The 16,746-nt window shown below is 40.9% G+C and overlaps 1 long non-coding RNA gene across 3 annotated transcripts in view; it reads right to left on the bottom strand.

The window, feature by feature from the left end:
- Positions 1-16,746, bottom strand: part of LOC135363963 (uncharacterized) — a 74,217-nt gene that overhangs the window by 42,243 nt on the left and 15,228 nt on the right. The window contains exons 1-3 of one of the 3 annotated variants that reach the window (XR_010410406.1): positions 7,111-7,192; positions 5,856-5,914; positions 5,015-5,492 (exon numbers count right to left, since the gene is read on the bottom strand). This is a non-coding gene — a long non-coding RNA (uncharacterized LOC135363963). Of the gene's footprint in view, positions 1-5,014; positions 5,493-5,855; positions 5,915-7,110; positions 7,193-11,055; positions 12,915-14,276; positions 14,447-16,746 lie in introns of those variants that run through there. The other 2 variants (XR_010410408.1, XR_010410407.1) reach the window with 2 other exon arrangements.

Here is a 16,746-nt window from a genome sequence, read left to right as displayed (position 1 = left end):
CCATTCATTCATCAAACATTTCTTAAGCATCTACTATTTTGATATATACTGGACCAAATGCTATAAGACACAGAAATAAGAAAACGGAATAAAATAAATCTGTCAGAAAAATATTATAGCTAAGAATTTAAGCCTCCCTCCCAGTACCATTTATCCAAAGCAGCTCAAAAGTGGTGAATATAGTTGATTTCAGTTTCTTCTACTTGGCTTTCCGAAGACAAGGAGGTTTTTAAACCTCATTCATTTATCTTATTTATTCATCCTTTTAACAAACACTTAACTGATTTTCTTTTATAAGCCAGGTACTTTGTTAGGTTTGGGGGAAACTAAGATGATTAAGATATATTGTCTTCCTTGAAGTGTTCTAGTTCTGGGAATTCTATATTGTAGGAATATAGGCATTTCAGTGGCAAGAGTAATGCAGTGTTACAGGTATTCCCAGTACTTCCTGTTGTGAACTCTACACAGGGTTCACTAAACAGTCAAGCTGATCTTTGGTTGAGGGAGAAGTCAACCAGGAAGGAGACATGAAGAAGGTGATGGCCTAACTAAAACTTCAGGTCTTCAGTTTGTTTGTTTCTTTATAAGTAAGGAGAGGTTTCTGGGCAGAGGGAGTTTCAAGAGCAGAGGCCTGAAGGTGATCAGCAGCATGAAGTGTCCAGGGAGCTATAAGTGGATAGAATGAATATGGAAGGAGCCTATGGAACGGAAAGAGGTACAGACTGCCTCCTTATGCACCTGCCAACCAGTGGGAAGTGGAGCTCTTTCCGGGTGGAAGCCTTCCTGGTTCTTTTTACATCATACCTCTTGGACAACCATCAGCTCATAAAGTCAGCCACAATAAATGCTTCAGAAGAAGGCCATGTGGAAGGGCTAGAGGAAAGGGAGAGCTGGTACTCCCGTAGTGGATGATCAGGACTCAGACAGTCTCAACAAGTTTGACTGTGGCATCAGCTTCTTTTGTCATGTCACTTATTCTATATCCCCAGCCCCTGGAAACCTCAGCAAAACCATCTCCCTAGAGTGAAAGACAAAAGTTTGCAGTACTATGAAAAACCCCTCAATCACTTAATATCAATTGAATCATAGTGACTTTTATGCTAGTTACACAGTTTTGGCTTTTCACTTTAAATCTGTTTTATATTTGGTCCTCAAAAGCTGCTAGTGCCTTCACATAGTAGGGCCTCCCTAACTGCCTCCTTCTTTCACAACAACTAGACAAGATAGATGCAGAAAATATTAAGTTTTCTGTTTTTACAGATATAGCATGAGCAAGCAGAGGCAAGGACTAGTTAAGAAAGAGTAATAACTAGTTATTGTATATGCAGATAATATTCTAAGAAGTTATGTGAATTAACTCTTCAAATCCTCACAACAGCTCTGTCAGGTGGGTACTATTATGCCTATTTAAAAGGTGAGGAAACTGAGTTATAGGGAGTTTAAGTGACTCTTCCAAGGTAACCCAGCCATTCAGTGACAGAGTAGGCAATTGAATGTTGGCAGCCTGCTACAGAGTCTAAACTCTTTTTTTTTTTAAAGATCTTTAAAAGTTTATTTATTTGAGAGAGAGAGAGACAGTGATGGTGACAGAAGTAACACAAGTGGGAGGAGAGGGAGATGCAGGCTCCTTGCTCAGCAGGGAGCCCGATGTGGGGCTCGATCCCAGGGCCCTGAGATCATGACCTGAGCCGAAGGCAGATACTTAACCGACTGAGCCACCTGAGTGTCCCCAGAGTCTAAACTCTTATTGACCACTCCTTCTTAGACAAGTGAGATGCCCATAAGTAAGAACTGGTAGTGACAGAGCAGAAAAACCCTAGATTAACATATATATTAGATCTGGGACAAAATAATTCATCAAAAATGTTGTGAACAAAGGGGGAATTTGAATTAACATTTGTTAGGTGCCTTCCTGGAACTGAGGCCTGTTCTAGGTGCTTTAGAGAAGCTTCTACACTGAATGCTCTCAGCAGCCTGAGTTGTAATGAGAAGGTGAGGTCATGTATATCCACCTCAGGTAGCCTGCCCCACTCCCACCATTGCCTTCTACCTCACACGGCATGTGGAATTCAGGGAAATGCAATGATTCTGCAGAGTTCCTATCAGATTTTAGGTAAACAGGGAAGAAAAGAATGAGAAAAGGAAGATTCCCTCTGAAATAATTTTGGTTTATAATGGATGGGATCCAACCAGATGCCAAGTCCCACCTCTGTATTTCTTTATTTTTGTGGGGTTGAATAACCCCACAAAAGGCAGGCTGCCAAGTCCCTGTCCTCTTCAAGGTCGACTTGCTTCTGAGGAAATACCACACATGAAAGAAAGGTTTGAGGAGTGCTACAGAATGATAATTTGGTCACATATGCCTGGGGGACAATATAAAGTAACCACTGAAAGATATGGAGCTCTGTGATTTGGGTAAGCCAAACCTCTCGACCTGCCTCACTTTCACTGCAACTGTCCTGAAGAATTGAGAAAGGCAGAAGCTGTTTTTGCAGCTAATTTTTACAGAGCCCAGACATATGTAAATGTCTGTTTATTTCTGTCACTTGAACGTGACCTACATCTATATAAAGCAAGCAGGAACAATTTGATCCCCAGCCTCTTTGACCTCATTATTCAAAACAGGCATGAGTAGTGGGGTATCACGAACAAACAGAATCAAGGCCTAACAGTTCCTGACCTTAGGCATATCACGGACATGTGCCCAGGAGTCTCCACCCTTGTATGTGGGAGGTAAATGAGATCAATCCCAGAGTGCTTTGAGAAATGACTCTGGGTCAATAAGAGGGGGCAAAAGAGCATGAGGAAATTGGATCTATTTGAATCTCAGCATTACACTTATAAATCACTTATAACCCCTGAGTCTCAGATTCCTCATCTACAGTGCGGACATGATGAGAGTGTCTACCTCATAGGGCTGTTGTCAAGTTCAAATGAGCTGACATATAGAAAAGCCTGAGCCCAATTCCATGCTAGAATTAAGAGATCCAGTAATATTCCCTTTTTTGGTTAAATAAGCCATCTTTATTCTTCGTATCAGCAAATAATTTTTAAGTAGGAAGCACTAAGGAAAATGTGCAGGTCAGATTATTAAATACATTAAACAGGATACTTGGAATTAATAACACATACACACACACACAATCTGAAAACAGAGCAAAATGCTTTTATAGGCATTTGAAATGGTCATCATTTTAAGGAAAAAAAAATCCCCAAATTGGGTGGTTCCCCCCAAAGGATATCTATAATGGAGCATAAGGGACAATGGAATAAACAACATGGTTTTGGTGTCTAGTTAAGGAATGCTGCCCAGGGGCAGGGAGTGAAGGGAAGTGTATTGAGAGTAGAAAGGATTGGGACCCACAGGATGTTGAAGAAGGTACATGAGCTGCTTGAAAGCCTTTGATTTGGGTTTGGTTTTCCAGCCAGCCCTGAACTTTTACCAAGTGCCTTCTGCTTTCAAGTCAAAAAATATTTACTGGAAATCTCTTATGTGCCCCTCCCCCTTCAAAAAATATCCTCAAGAATTCATGTGAAATTTGCACACAACTAACTCAACCATAAGGGATGCTATGAAAAATCCTTTGGTAAAGACGTAACCAGATATCCTTGGAGCACAACAGAGAGAGTGGGGTTGGATACTGACAAGGACAGAGAAGGACAACATGTAAGTTTCTGGACTCCAGGTGCTTACAGTCTGGCTAGAGAGACAAGACAAAAGGGTTAGAAAAGGCTTGACAACTTAAAGACAAGTTACAACTAAAAAGGTCCAAACTGTCCCAAAGTACAAATTTAACTCCTTGACTTACTCCCTAATTTGTTTGCCAGCATATTTGTGCATATGATTTTGCATTGATTAAAAAAGCGATTTCATACATGAGTTACTGGATCAGAAGAAAATATTTTGCTTATCCAATGCACTAAAGAACTCATATTTCCTGGACTTGGAGAAATTATTTTTTCAGTTAGCAAATATTTGAGAACCCACTTTGAATGTTATACCTTGTTATTTTAGACTATTTTTAAAAAGTCGAGTCAGGACAAAGCTAACCTATGTATAGAGGTGGTAGGTCTCTGCACAGCTGCTTTATGCTGGTTATAGCATGGGCTCTGGAGTGAGGCTTTCTGGGGGTAAATGTGATGCTCCTACTGACTGAGTCTGTGACTTTAAGCAAGTCACTTAAATGTCCTTGGATCTCAGTTTCACCTTCGGTTAAAAAAGACAAAAAACAAAAAAACAGCAATGGAACCTGCTTTATAAAATTGTTATGAGGATTAAATAAGGCAGTGCACTTAAAACTTTTATTGATGCCTAGCACATAGCAAGTGTTTGATAAATGCACAAATAATATGATTATAACATAATACTACACCGCTTATATTCTATCTCTCTTTTATATACCCACATAAAACATAGACAATTTTTATACTGTCGTAGAACCAACGGAACTGTGGCTGCTTGGAATATTCCCTCTGCTTGCCCTCCACCTAATGTGACAATCTCTGACTGGTCCTTTAGGAGTCTTCCAAGACCCCTTCAAAACCAATTTGAGTGGCTTCTCTATGTGTCCCTATGGTACTATATACTTAATCTTGCGATAGCAACGTGGGTTTTGGAATGTGTTATGGGATGTGATTTTTTTAATCCATGTGTCTGTCTTTGTCTTACTCACCACCACCACTCCTGCACCAAGAGGGGCAATTCCTTGAAGGAAAGGACTGCCTCTTGTTTTTCATTATATCTCTAGGACCTAACATGATACCTGACATAATACTGAATGCATATGCACTGAATGGAAGGAAAGAAGGAACAAAGGAAGGGAGGGAAGGAGGGAGTAGGGGAGGGAGGGAGAGAGGAAAAGAGAAAGAAGGCAGAAAGGGTGGGTAGAGGTGCTTTGGTCCTGGCAGTGTGACATTTGTCTGAGTCTGCACACCCTCTTCCCTCTCCCTCCCCCTGTCCCTGGTGCCCTATAAAGTGGAGGGAAGTTTGAGCAACAGAGAATGTTTTACTTACCCCAAATCACCACTGGAGAAATCCATTGCATTACTGAGCACTGGTAATGGGTTGGCCCCGTTTCAGAATATAGGGTTTTGCTGCCCCTGCCAAGCAGGCTTATCCATGTGGAGCTTAGATGGTGCCTTTGCCCACACCTGTCTGGCTCAGAGAGCTTGCTGCGCTGTCAGAGGGAGTGCTGGGCATTGAGGAAGTCTGATGGGCTTTGAGAACCGGGCACACAGGTCTCATTTATAATCCATTCCAGCTGCTTCTCTGCTGGGGGAAACTGGCATTCTGTTTTGTTGGCCCCTTTTCCATCAGGACAGCTGTGAAACCCTACTCAGTGAAGTAATCGCAATAACAACCACCACTTTGCATGTTGATGCCTTTCTTCCAAGGAACTCAAAGTTCTTTAGAGACATAACCTCATTAATCCATCCTGCATGAAGTGGTGGCTGATGGGGAGGGGTAGGAATTCTCACTCATATTTCCAGGGCTGGGGGATTTAGGAGAGGAGAGTAAAAAAAGAAAGAGAAAGAGGTTTCAGAGCTAGGAAAGATAAGGGATGATATCTTTTTCCCTCTGAATCCCACTCTGGCACAGAGATAACATTTTTAGGACAATAGTCAGTTAAAAGTGTAAGTAAAAGACACATGCTGCAGGCTCACCATCCCCTCAAAAGGAAGAGAATTCTAGATAGGGAGTTAGGAAATCTGAGTTCTAGCCCTGATATTGACACTAAATAGCTGTGTGACCATGAGTCATCCCCACCCTTGGAGTAGTACTTCCATATTGGAGCATGTGACCTCATGCTATGTTGATAGAGCACAAACCCAAGAGTCAGGAGACAGATGCCCACCTGTACAACAGCATGGTTTTAGGTGTATTACTTTTGCTTCCGAGTTTCAATGTTCTTATCTGTAAAATAAGGAAACCAGATTGGATTATCTCTAAAGTTTTTTTTAAATTCCAGTGAAAGCAATTATTCTAGAACAGGTGGGCTGGGAAACGTCAGATCTGATTTGGGCTTAGACTTTAGGAAAACCAGTAACCATCCATGTCAGTTTTCTATTACTGCCACCCCAAAACTCGGATCCTATAAAACACTAATTTATGATTTCTCACTATTTTGTGACTTGCTTGGGCAGTCCTGTGACTTCATCTGGCTTCACTTATGTGACTGAATTCAGCTTGAGGGTTGGCTGGGCTCAGCTGGGCTTCACTTATGTGACTGAATTCAACTTGAGCGTTGGCTGGGCTCAGCTGGGCTTCCCTTGCCCTGTGACCCTTTCCTCCTCAAGGGGGCTGAACCAGGCTTCCTCCCAGAGTCAGGCTAGTGCTCCAAGAAGGCCAGCCTCAGCGTTCAAGGGTTCTTCACACCTCTTCTGTGTCAAGTTTATTCCTATTATGTGGCCAAAGCAAGTTTATGTGGTCCAGAATCAATGAGGGAGGGGACTACACAAGGACATCTTTATGAGCCGAATTGCATCCCATATCTAGGATAAGTCGAAATCCTAACACCCAGTACTATAGAATGTGGCCTTATTTGGAAATAGAGTCTTCACAGATATAATCAAGTTAAAATGAGGTTGTATTGGAGTAGGGTGGGCTCCTAAACCAATATGACCAATGTCCATCTAAGAAGAGGACGAGTCACACAGACATGGAGGGAAGACAGCCATGTGAAGACTGAGCTTGAGAGTGGAGTTGTGCTGTCATAAGCTAAGGAACGCCTCGAGCTACCAGAAGCTGGTAGAGGCAAGGAAGAATTCTCCCTAGAGCCTTTGGAGGAGCATGGCTCTGCCAACACCTTGATTTCAGACTTTTGGCTTTCAGAACTGTGAGAGAATAAATTTTTGTCTTAAGCCACCTAGTTGGTGGTAGTACTTTATCACAACAGTCCTAGAAAATTAATACAGTCATGAGCATTAGGAGACATGGTTCTTTGGGGACCATTAGTATAACAGTCTACTACACCATGTATTTTTATAGGCATAACTGCACAAATGTTACGGATTATTGTCCAAAATATAAGAAAATACAGTTGTGGTAGATTGTAGTAATCTAAATTCTTTAACATTTCCTAAATCTGTGCCCTTTGACATTTGACTTACCTGACACCCCTCGCACTAAAGAAATTGGATGTGTCTCCCCACTTCTTCCCTTTTTTTTCCCCGCCATGTGACTTGCTTTACTTAATAGAAAAAGAAAGAAATGCCATTATGCCAGTTTCTTAAGAGGCCTTTATATTCCTACAACCTCCATTGCCTATTGTCAGTGTTCCTTGCAGCCAAACTGCCCTGCCTGGGATGCTGTCTCCTGGTGCTCCCAGACCTGTCCCTCCTTAGGTGTGAACATAGCAACTCCACTCCCATCACGTTCGGACTTTCAGCGCCAGGTTTTATTTTGGATCGAAACTAGAGAGAATGGCCCCATCTCTATAGAGATCAAACCTATACATAGGCTGGCCTAGGCCTTCTCTCCTGCTTTTTTCTTCTTCCCTGGGCAGAAGTGTCCCCAGCACCACTGTTTGGTTCCTTCTTCTCCCAAGCTAATCATGCATACAGTGGAATTGGGATCCAGCTTTTCTACTCTAGTTACATAAATGCAAATGTCTTTATTACTAAAATGGGATCACACTACATCAATTACTCTGCAGCCTGCCATTTTTACTTAAAATTATATCATCAGTGTTCTGTCAGTACTATAAATATAGATTTGTCTTCATTTTTAATAGCTGTATATATTTCCATATGCATATGGAATCTGATTTAAACAATTCCCTATTATCAAACATTCTATTTCCATTTTTATTTATAGATGTTGTGAAAAACACACTTTTATGTTAATTTTCATATACTTGTTCAGTTATTTGCAACAGATAAATTCATAGTGATAGAATTGCACACACAAAATGTTTTTCAAGACTTTTGATACATATTTCCAAATTACCTTCTGGAAACACTCTATTGATTTATACCCATCAATGTATAAAAGTGCTAATTTTTAAAAATTCCAATGTAACCTCCATGATTCTATACAACCTTTGCCAAGTGATAGAGGAAAAAATTTGTTTCGTAGTGTATTTTTCAGTCCCCTTTTAAGGCAATTGTGTTACTGAAAAATGTGTTTCTAAAATTGAGTAGAACAGAGACAGCAAGAATAAAGGATACTGATGAAATCAGAAATGAGCTCACAGAAAGAACCTGAGAGCAGGGAAGAAATGAAGTGCAGTATTGGGGTGCTGTTGGTAATGGTAGTGCTTCATGGATCTTTATTTGGTGCATTAATTTAAAATGGTTCAGATGTGAGTGAATTCAAAGACTGTTACATGGACATAATCAGAGAGGTTGGAAATGCCAAATAAGAGCAGATCTGAGGAAAAGTAAAATTGTATATTAGGGAAGAAAATTATCCCAGCAACGGGCTATTAAATAGGAGGGAAATGCAGTACTCAAAAAATTGTACTAAGTGTGACTGAGCTAGATAGAGGCTTGCAGAGTGAAGAGGAGCAAGAGTGGCCAAGGTTGATGATTTACACATGGGGCTGTTTCTGCCCTATTGGTCAAAGATGAGACTTGGTGCTATAAACTGGGTCCATCTAGTTTAACACCTCTATGTTTTCTACAGTGGGTGGTGGTTCTAAGAAAGGGAAGGGATTACTCTATCCAGGATGTCAGCATGGATTAAAAGAATAACATTTTATCTGTCACATCCATTCAGTGCTGGTAGGAGTAAGCTGGTTCAGTCTCTCTAGAGGGTATATCATATATATATATATAGTTCATATCATAGGTCTTAAACATGTATATGCCATGTGACCCACAATCTCACTTCTAGGAATTCATCCTAATGAAATAATTTAGATAATCAATAATTTAAATAATTTGCCCAAAGATTTAGCTACAAAGATGTTCTTGAGCCACTGTTTATAAGTAAATTACAGTAAAATCCAAATATTGAAATCGTTTAAAGTTATGATATTACAGGCTATATATATATATATGATTCTATGCTATATATATTATATATATATGATTCTATATTAATCATAATATATATATAGTATATATATGATTTAGACTGTGTGTGTTCGTGTGTCAACATCTATGGATGTTCCATTATGGACAACCAACCTAATGCCTGAGTTTTACTAGCTCCTTAATTCTCTTTTATGCTCAGTTAAAGGATTCCTACTACAAAGTTATTTGGAATCCTGGATTTTAAGCTTTTACTTTTGTTTTCTCATTGTCTTCTTCTCTAGCAGGCACTAACCTGAGGCACTGAGGAGTGGGATGGATGGGGATTAAAATTATAGCTACCCTGAATCCAGAATTGTGACTTTCTCCTTCGATTCCTGTTTCTGAGTTTGGTCCAACTAGCTTGACACTTAAGATGAATTCTTTCTCAGGGATCTCTAGATCTTCTTTGATATTTGGTTTCTGTTGGGGGAACAGAATCCCAAACACACACACATAATTTGCCAGATGTAACTATATGTCTGGACCCCAAGTTGGACATGTCTTAAATTCCATTCTCATAAAGCTCCCCATCTCCATGTCAATCATGTAGAAGCAAAAAGATGCTTGGGAAGAGCAGGAGGTGGGTAGGGTGACACCTCATAGCATATACCAAATATATCTGAATCTTAGCTTTGGCTTACTCAGGATAACTTATCACATGTGTTTGTGTATATAACTGAAATACATCAATATGAAATTCTAAAGGATATACAACAAAAATGTCAACAGTCCAGTGATGGGATTACAGATGATTCTTACTGGCTTCTTTTATCTTAATATATGTGTTCTAATTTTTTTACAATGATCGTGTGTTTCTTGTGATCCATTAAACAATAGAAGTAATTTTTTAAAGGTACTCTTAAAAAAATAATACCATTTTGAACAACCACTCAGCAGTGTCTATTAGTTCAACTCCAGTCATTTTATAGTGATAGGTATCACACTGATGCTTGATTCCAGGGCCATCAACTCAAGTACTTTTGCATTGTATTGTAATTTTTAGTCATTCTTTTCTGATCCAATCCCTTATTTCACAGTAAGTCTACAGATGGCCTGTTTTTGGGGGGGATCAATAATTGTGAAGAGAATAGGTAAGGTATCTAGGTTTAAATATACAAGAGAAAGCTTTCCAGAGAAGCTTCAGGTAGCATTTGGGAAAGGAATTGGGCATTATTGTAGGATTATAAAGGGGTTGCTTTATGAGCTGGAAGGTCTGTAGCATGATGAAAGTGGCCAGTTTCATGGTCAAGACACTGCCTTAAAGTCTGGGAGATGGAATGTAATATGATTGTATGCAGAGACCAAATACAAACTCCAGTAAAGATTGGGAGGTGGGATAAATGAGATAAGGGCAGATTTCAAATTTCCTGTAGAAAAAGAGGAGAAACTTGGCACCAACCTTGGGTTGACCTCTTCAGTTTCTGTTCAATTTTTCCCCAACATTCCTGCCTCTCCCACTTTCTGTGGTGCCCCATGGGCTGCCCCACCCTTCAGATCCACCCAGCCTTGATCTGGGAGCTACCTCCATGTTCATGAAGGCATTCTGCCACCATTTGGTCCAATCTTAACCCCACCAGCCTCCTCAGAGACGGGGCATGCCAAAGTTCTTTTGCAAGTATGTAGTGAGATTTTGAGTCACACTCTTGCTTAAGAGGATATTCTATGCATTTTCAGACATATGACTAACTGGGCAAAAAGTTTAAAAAATATAATTCAGAGTAACACAGTGTTCAGCAGGAGAGTTGTTCTTTGCTTTTCATGTTGTTTGGGGGGGTGGGGAGGGGGTAAAGGATTGGCCTGAAATATGGAACACCATAAAGAGACAGATAGACAGAGAATCAAAGTCCCCGAATAGCATTTAATTCCATGTTGCTGTTTTTCCTGGTCTGGTTTCAGAAATCCTCTGACAGTTGGACTATTTGCTATTTAGTCATTCTACTGTAATCATTTTACTGACAATCAACAGGCATTGCCTAATTTCACACTCAAATTAATAAAAAAGACCAAAGTAGACTACAATGTCAAATCTACATTTAATTTGATGGGATTTTTGAACATTTCCAAAATAACACATAAGCAGTAAGAGCGGCAAATACACAAGGTTGGAAGACATTTAAATGTGTTCCAGTTTTAGCCAAAACAACTTGCAATAACTAGATTTAAAAAAAAAAAAAAGAAGCCTAATTGGAGGCTTTCACATTAGGTCCTGAAACACATTTTTTGGTCCCCTTGTGCCTTGTTTCCAAGATGGTAGCACCTGGAAAAACATGCAGCTTGATTTTCGTAATAGATATGAGCTCAGATAGTAAGGACTGCATTACACCAGTTCCTTTGAAACGGGTGGCAGTTATTGCTGGAGTCCAAGTGGCTGAATCGCATGCTTGGAAATAGGAGTATATTCATCTGTTTGTGAAAATCACCAGGCATAGACCGTTTCCACCCAACACACCGTAGAAACTCGCAAGCCTCCTGTTACCAGCAAGAATTGAAGCCAAAACTCAGTGAGAGCAATGCCAGATGATTGCTGCTGTTTTCCTTACGCCTTTATTTTGAACGCTGGACCTTGTGTTACTATACATTCTTTCCTAAGTGAGAACCTTCTGCCAGACGGACAACAGTGTCTTCCACGAAGCAGTGGCAATTTCCACCAAATCTCTGACCAAAAGAAGTGTCCAGTGTGTGTTTGCTTTTCATCACGCTGTGATTAATTACCCCCAGGAAACTTCATTTCATTCTGCTTGCTAAAATGAGAGTAATTAGAGCAGCCTTTGACCCTTTCTTCTCTACCCCTCTTAGTCCACAGCGAGTTGTGAAATGTGTTCAGTTTATTCTTAAATATATACTTTTATGCCAAGAGCAAGTATCTCCTATTTGACTTGCTTTTACCCCCACAGGAACTTGGTATTGTTTATTTAAGAATTTGACATCCCGCATTTTTGTCAGATGAAATTGAGAAGTGTTGTCCAGATGACACAACTGCCCTGTTGATAAAGAGTTTAGAACTTGTCCCTTATCTTAACATCTGTAGTAATAACTGGACCCTTAGCTCCATGTGGAAGGTACATTTTTCATTCCTACTTTGAACTAAAAGTGAAACAAGGCCAGAAACACAGTCAGGGGCCATTACAGTAAAATACACAAGCACCCAAAGGATTCCATTTGGAAGTCAAGTACCAAATTTTTCAGGTGTTTTGAAACATAACCTTTGATACATTTGGGGAAGCTTTGTGGGCTAAGTGAAAGCCATCTTGAATTAACCCAAAAGTATGAGTTTTCTAACTTCTATTAATATGCTTTTTATTATAGATTATAGGAGCAGTTTTTAGGTATTGTAGAAAATCTGGGAAACAAAGAAATGTATAAAGAAGAAAATTAAAATTATTTTAATCCTATCTACAGAGATAACAACTTCTAAAATTCCAGTATATTTCTTTCCAGTCTATTTTTTATACAATTATATAAATATAGTTCACAAAAAACTAAGTTTTGTGCTATAAACAGTTTTTAATTTTTTTCCACTTATCATGAGCATTTTTCCCTGTCATTAAATGTGTGTCAAAAATATAAATTTTCAGGGCACCTGGGTGGCTCAGTCATTGAGCACCTGCCTTCAGCTCAGGTCATGATCCCAGGGTCCTGGGATGGAGCCCCCGCATCCGGCTCCCTGCTCTGCAGGAAGCCTGCTTCTCCCTCTTCTACTCCCCCTGCTTGTGTTCCTTCTCTCGCTGTGTCTCTCTCTGTCAAATAAATAAATAAAATCTTTAAAAATATATATAAATTTTCATGGCTGCAAAAATTTCATAACACAGGAACTCCTTCCTAAGGCATCTGGGGTTCCCTGGATTCTTGCTGAAATGCAGTGATCAAACAGCAGGATGTGGTCACCAGGAACCTTCCTTGCAAGAGATAACAAATATAAATAAGTGTGAATTCATTGACTCCCATAACAAAGAGCTCTCTTTAGGTACTCAGGTCTCTCCTGGGTTTCATCTGTAGCCTTGAGGTCTCAATCCCTCTCTTGCCCTCTCTTTCTCCCTCCCTCTCACCCTCCCACGCCAGCTTTTCTCTCTCAATCTCTTCTTCCCTTCTCTGCCTTTTCTCCCCTCCCTCTCTCCCTTCCTCCCCCCTTTCTCTCTCCCTCCCTTCTTTCCCTCTCTCTCACACTCTCTCTCTCTCACTTCCTCTTCTCCCTCCGCCCCTCTCCTTTCTTTCCTCCCTCCTCCCTCTTCTTCTTTTCAACTCTACTTACCTCTGCTTGGCTTCTACCTAAGCAAGCAAGAAAGCAAGCAAGATCTCTTTATGTGGAAGCAAGATACTACTAATACCTTCAAGTTTATACCTGCTCACAGATGGAGATCAGAAAGAGAAAATACCTTTTTTGTGGTCCCAAAAGGCCCATGGAGATCTCTAATTGACCTCACAACAGGTCACATACACATCTTTGAACCAAACTGCAGTCTGGAGGATGGAGTGTTCTGACTGGCCAAGTCTAGACTACATCAGGCTCACTTGCAAGGGGTCAGCTCCACAGGATAGGGCCCTGGGCAGGAGTACTGAGAGAAGAGACTATATCCTCTCTCTACTGCTTTTCTTTCCTGTTTTTAAAATTACTAAGCATCCTTACTAAGCATTAGCACCAGTTCAGCACTGTGATTCAAGTCTTGCCTTTCATGTGCTATCATCAGATGAATTTACTCAATACCTTTGTGAACAGTGCACTAAAACCAGCAAAACTGTTTTCCCTGAACTCAGAAAAAAAATTAGTTTCAGAGTCTTTTCATGGAAAAAAAAAATCTGTTTTTGCATTTTCTAATCTTGGGACTGTCATTAAGATTATCAGCCAATCTGGTAGATATCAAGTGAATCTTGATTCTAGGATGTTGAATGGAAGGTAATGCTACAATGACTTTGAGGGGAAGTCAACACCTAGAATTACAGGTGCTTTTCGTTTAGTGCTGATTCACTACAGTGCTATTTTTCTTAGAAAGAAAAGTTAATATAAACTTTCCCCATGGCTTTCAGACAGAACAAGAGAGTGCACATCTCAGGCTTCCAGTTATTCAAAGTGTGCATGATACAGTGCTTCCCTCGGTCTTAATGGTGCTGAGTAATTATTTTCTTACTCCTCTGGGGACAGTTATTTCTGCTGTGTTTTGACCAAGAGTGGCTGACAAAAGGCATACATGGGATAGTTTTGGAGATGCTAGATGATATCTGATTGCAAGTTAAAATGCAAATTCTACAGCAGGGTAAAGTACCTTCAAGGAGATGGTCATGGACACAGGGACTTGGGCTCGGCAGTGTTTGAGGGCAGTCCTTTGACCTTATAAAGTTCGTCCTCATAATGCAGCCTGAGAAGATTGGCCAACAGTGGTGAGAATGCCAGCTGGAGGACAGCACTGCTGGTAGCATGTCATGGCTTCAGGGGCTTCAAAAAAAACAGAAGAGGAATTACCAGTGTCTCATGCTGGGAACGCTTCCTTACAGAGACTGACCCTGCTACACTACCCCCCAGATAACTCCAATCCACTTAGCACTTCCATTTTTAGGAGTGAATGAAATATTCTGGGCAACTAATCGTCTTTTGGGGCCACCCAAGTAGAATACATTCATGGTCAAATGGACAGGAGGAAGTAACCTCGATCGTGTTAGCTTTTAATGAGGTCTGGAATGTGCAGCCATCATAGCACTTACTACCCTCTGCTGGAATTGTCTGTCTCCTCTGTCTTCCTCACTGGACTGTGAGTCATTCCAAGGGCTGGGGTGAAGTCTTATCAATCTTTGGATTCCTGCGATCTAGAGGAATGCCCTGTAGGTAGTAAATGTTTAGTAAATATTTCTTGGGGTGAGTGAATCAATGCTCAGGTTGGAAATCTGGGAGTCATTCTTGATTCCCCTTTCTTCTTCATCCTCATCAACCCACCACCACATTCTCTGGAAGGAAAAACAGCTCTTTAGTCTGCCCACTTTTCTCCTTCCCCAGACTACTGCGACTACCTCAGAAATCCTTCCCTGCTTCCCCTGTTGCAGAGCACAAATTAATTTTTCATAAAAACCATAGAGAATTTTCAAAAATATAAAATACCTCTACTGGCCTTTCATCTTACCCAAAGTAAAATCCAGAAGCCAAATGCCCACCTCTCCAGGTATATCTCTTTCTTCTTTCCACTTCTTCCCTCTGCTGAGATATGTTGGTCTTCTTTCCATTTCTGTAGCTCACTAGGATCTACTCTGCTTCCATTTTGTGTAAAGGCTGTTTCTCTGATGCCCTTCCCCATGCCTCTCTCCTGCTATCTCTTGCCCATTCTGCAGGTGTCAGCCTAAATGTCACTCCCCCAGAGAAGCCTTCCTCACCATCCCTGTTTAAGGTAGGCTGGCCTGCTAGTCTCTGTTCTGGCACTATCCTTTTCCTTTATAGTGCTTATCAAAATTTGTAGTTATGTAGCTACATATTAATTATTTTATTATGCATCTCTCTTACTAAACTGTCGGCTTTTTCTTGAGTGCAAGGATCATATCCATTTAGCACACTACATCAGATACCTTGCTCATCACCTCACCACTTCTCAGTCTCAGCTCACGGCTCTGGCAGAGTTCCACAAGATTTCAGACTGCTCTCATTGACAGTGCACACCTCAAGCCTGCACCAAACGCCTCTGCTTCCTGTCTGAGGGCTTCCCTTACTCCCCTGGATGAGGCCCTGCAGGAGCCCCCTTGACATTCGTGTATGTGCAGCCCAGAAGTGTGCAAGTGTTCATGCTTCGTGGGGTGACTCCCAACCAAAGCAGGCTAGGAGTCAAGGATAAATGCTTCTCCCTCTGATTCCTCTATACACTCCTCAGAAGGTGCCAGCAAGAGTGCGCACCAGCCGCCTGCACTGATGGCCAGCTCTGTAATGTAGCCTTATATTGGCTTTCCTCTTCCCTGTTTCATTCTTGCTGGTCCCTCACTTCTGCTCTCTAAATAAACCATCCACATGCAAGCCTTAGTCTCAGTCTCAGTTGTAGGGGAAGCCTATCTAAGACAACTACCACATACTAACTGTGTGGCACAGTACCTGGGGAGATCAGTTATTCAATAAAAATTTTTAAGCCAACAAATAAGCCAAGTATAAATAAATGAAAATTATTGAAAAACTAAAAGGTGAGAGAAACCAGAAATAAAGAAGTCATTAATACAATTTAGTACAGAAAAATTTAGCATTGCTTAAACTTACCAACTTACCAACCAGCAGAGACCCTCATCACACATGTGCTTTTTTAAAAAACTTTTTAAAAATATTTATTTATTTATTTGAGAGAGGGGAAAGAGAGAGAGAGGGAGAGAGCGAGCGAGCGAGAGAGAGACAGCATGGGGGGAGGGGCAGAGGGAAAAGGAGAGACTCTCAAGCCGACGCCCCCCTGAGCACGGAGCCCTATGTAGGGCTCTACCCCATGACGACGACACTGAAATCATGACCTGAGCCAAAATCAAGAGTCAGAATCTTAACTGACTGAGCCACCCAGGTGTCCCTCATGTGTTTCTTTTTAAGCAGGTGAATTTTTGCCAGACCTATCTATCTAATCCTTCCTCCTCCAGCCTGACATAGGTTGGTTTGTGGTTTGTGGAATGAGAGTGAGGTTTGGAGTGAGACCTAACTGGGCTTGAATCTCCACATCTTTCTACTGGTATGACCTTACCAAGTTCTTCAGGGTCTAGTTTGCCTATCTGTAAAGTGGGAACACAAAC

This window comes from Mirounga angustirostris, unplaced genomic scaffold (assembly GCF_029215605.1).
Source record: "Mirounga angustirostris isolate CCGP_5_RB_7025 unplaced genomic scaffold, mMirAng1.0.hap1 SCAF_4, whole genome shotgun sequence".
Taxonomy (NCBI): Eukaryota; Metazoa; Chordata; class Mammalia; order Carnivora; family Phocidae; genus Mirounga; species Mirounga angustirostris.
Note: the sequence above shows the minus strand (reverse complement) of the source record. Positions and strands in the feature narration are given on the sequence as shown.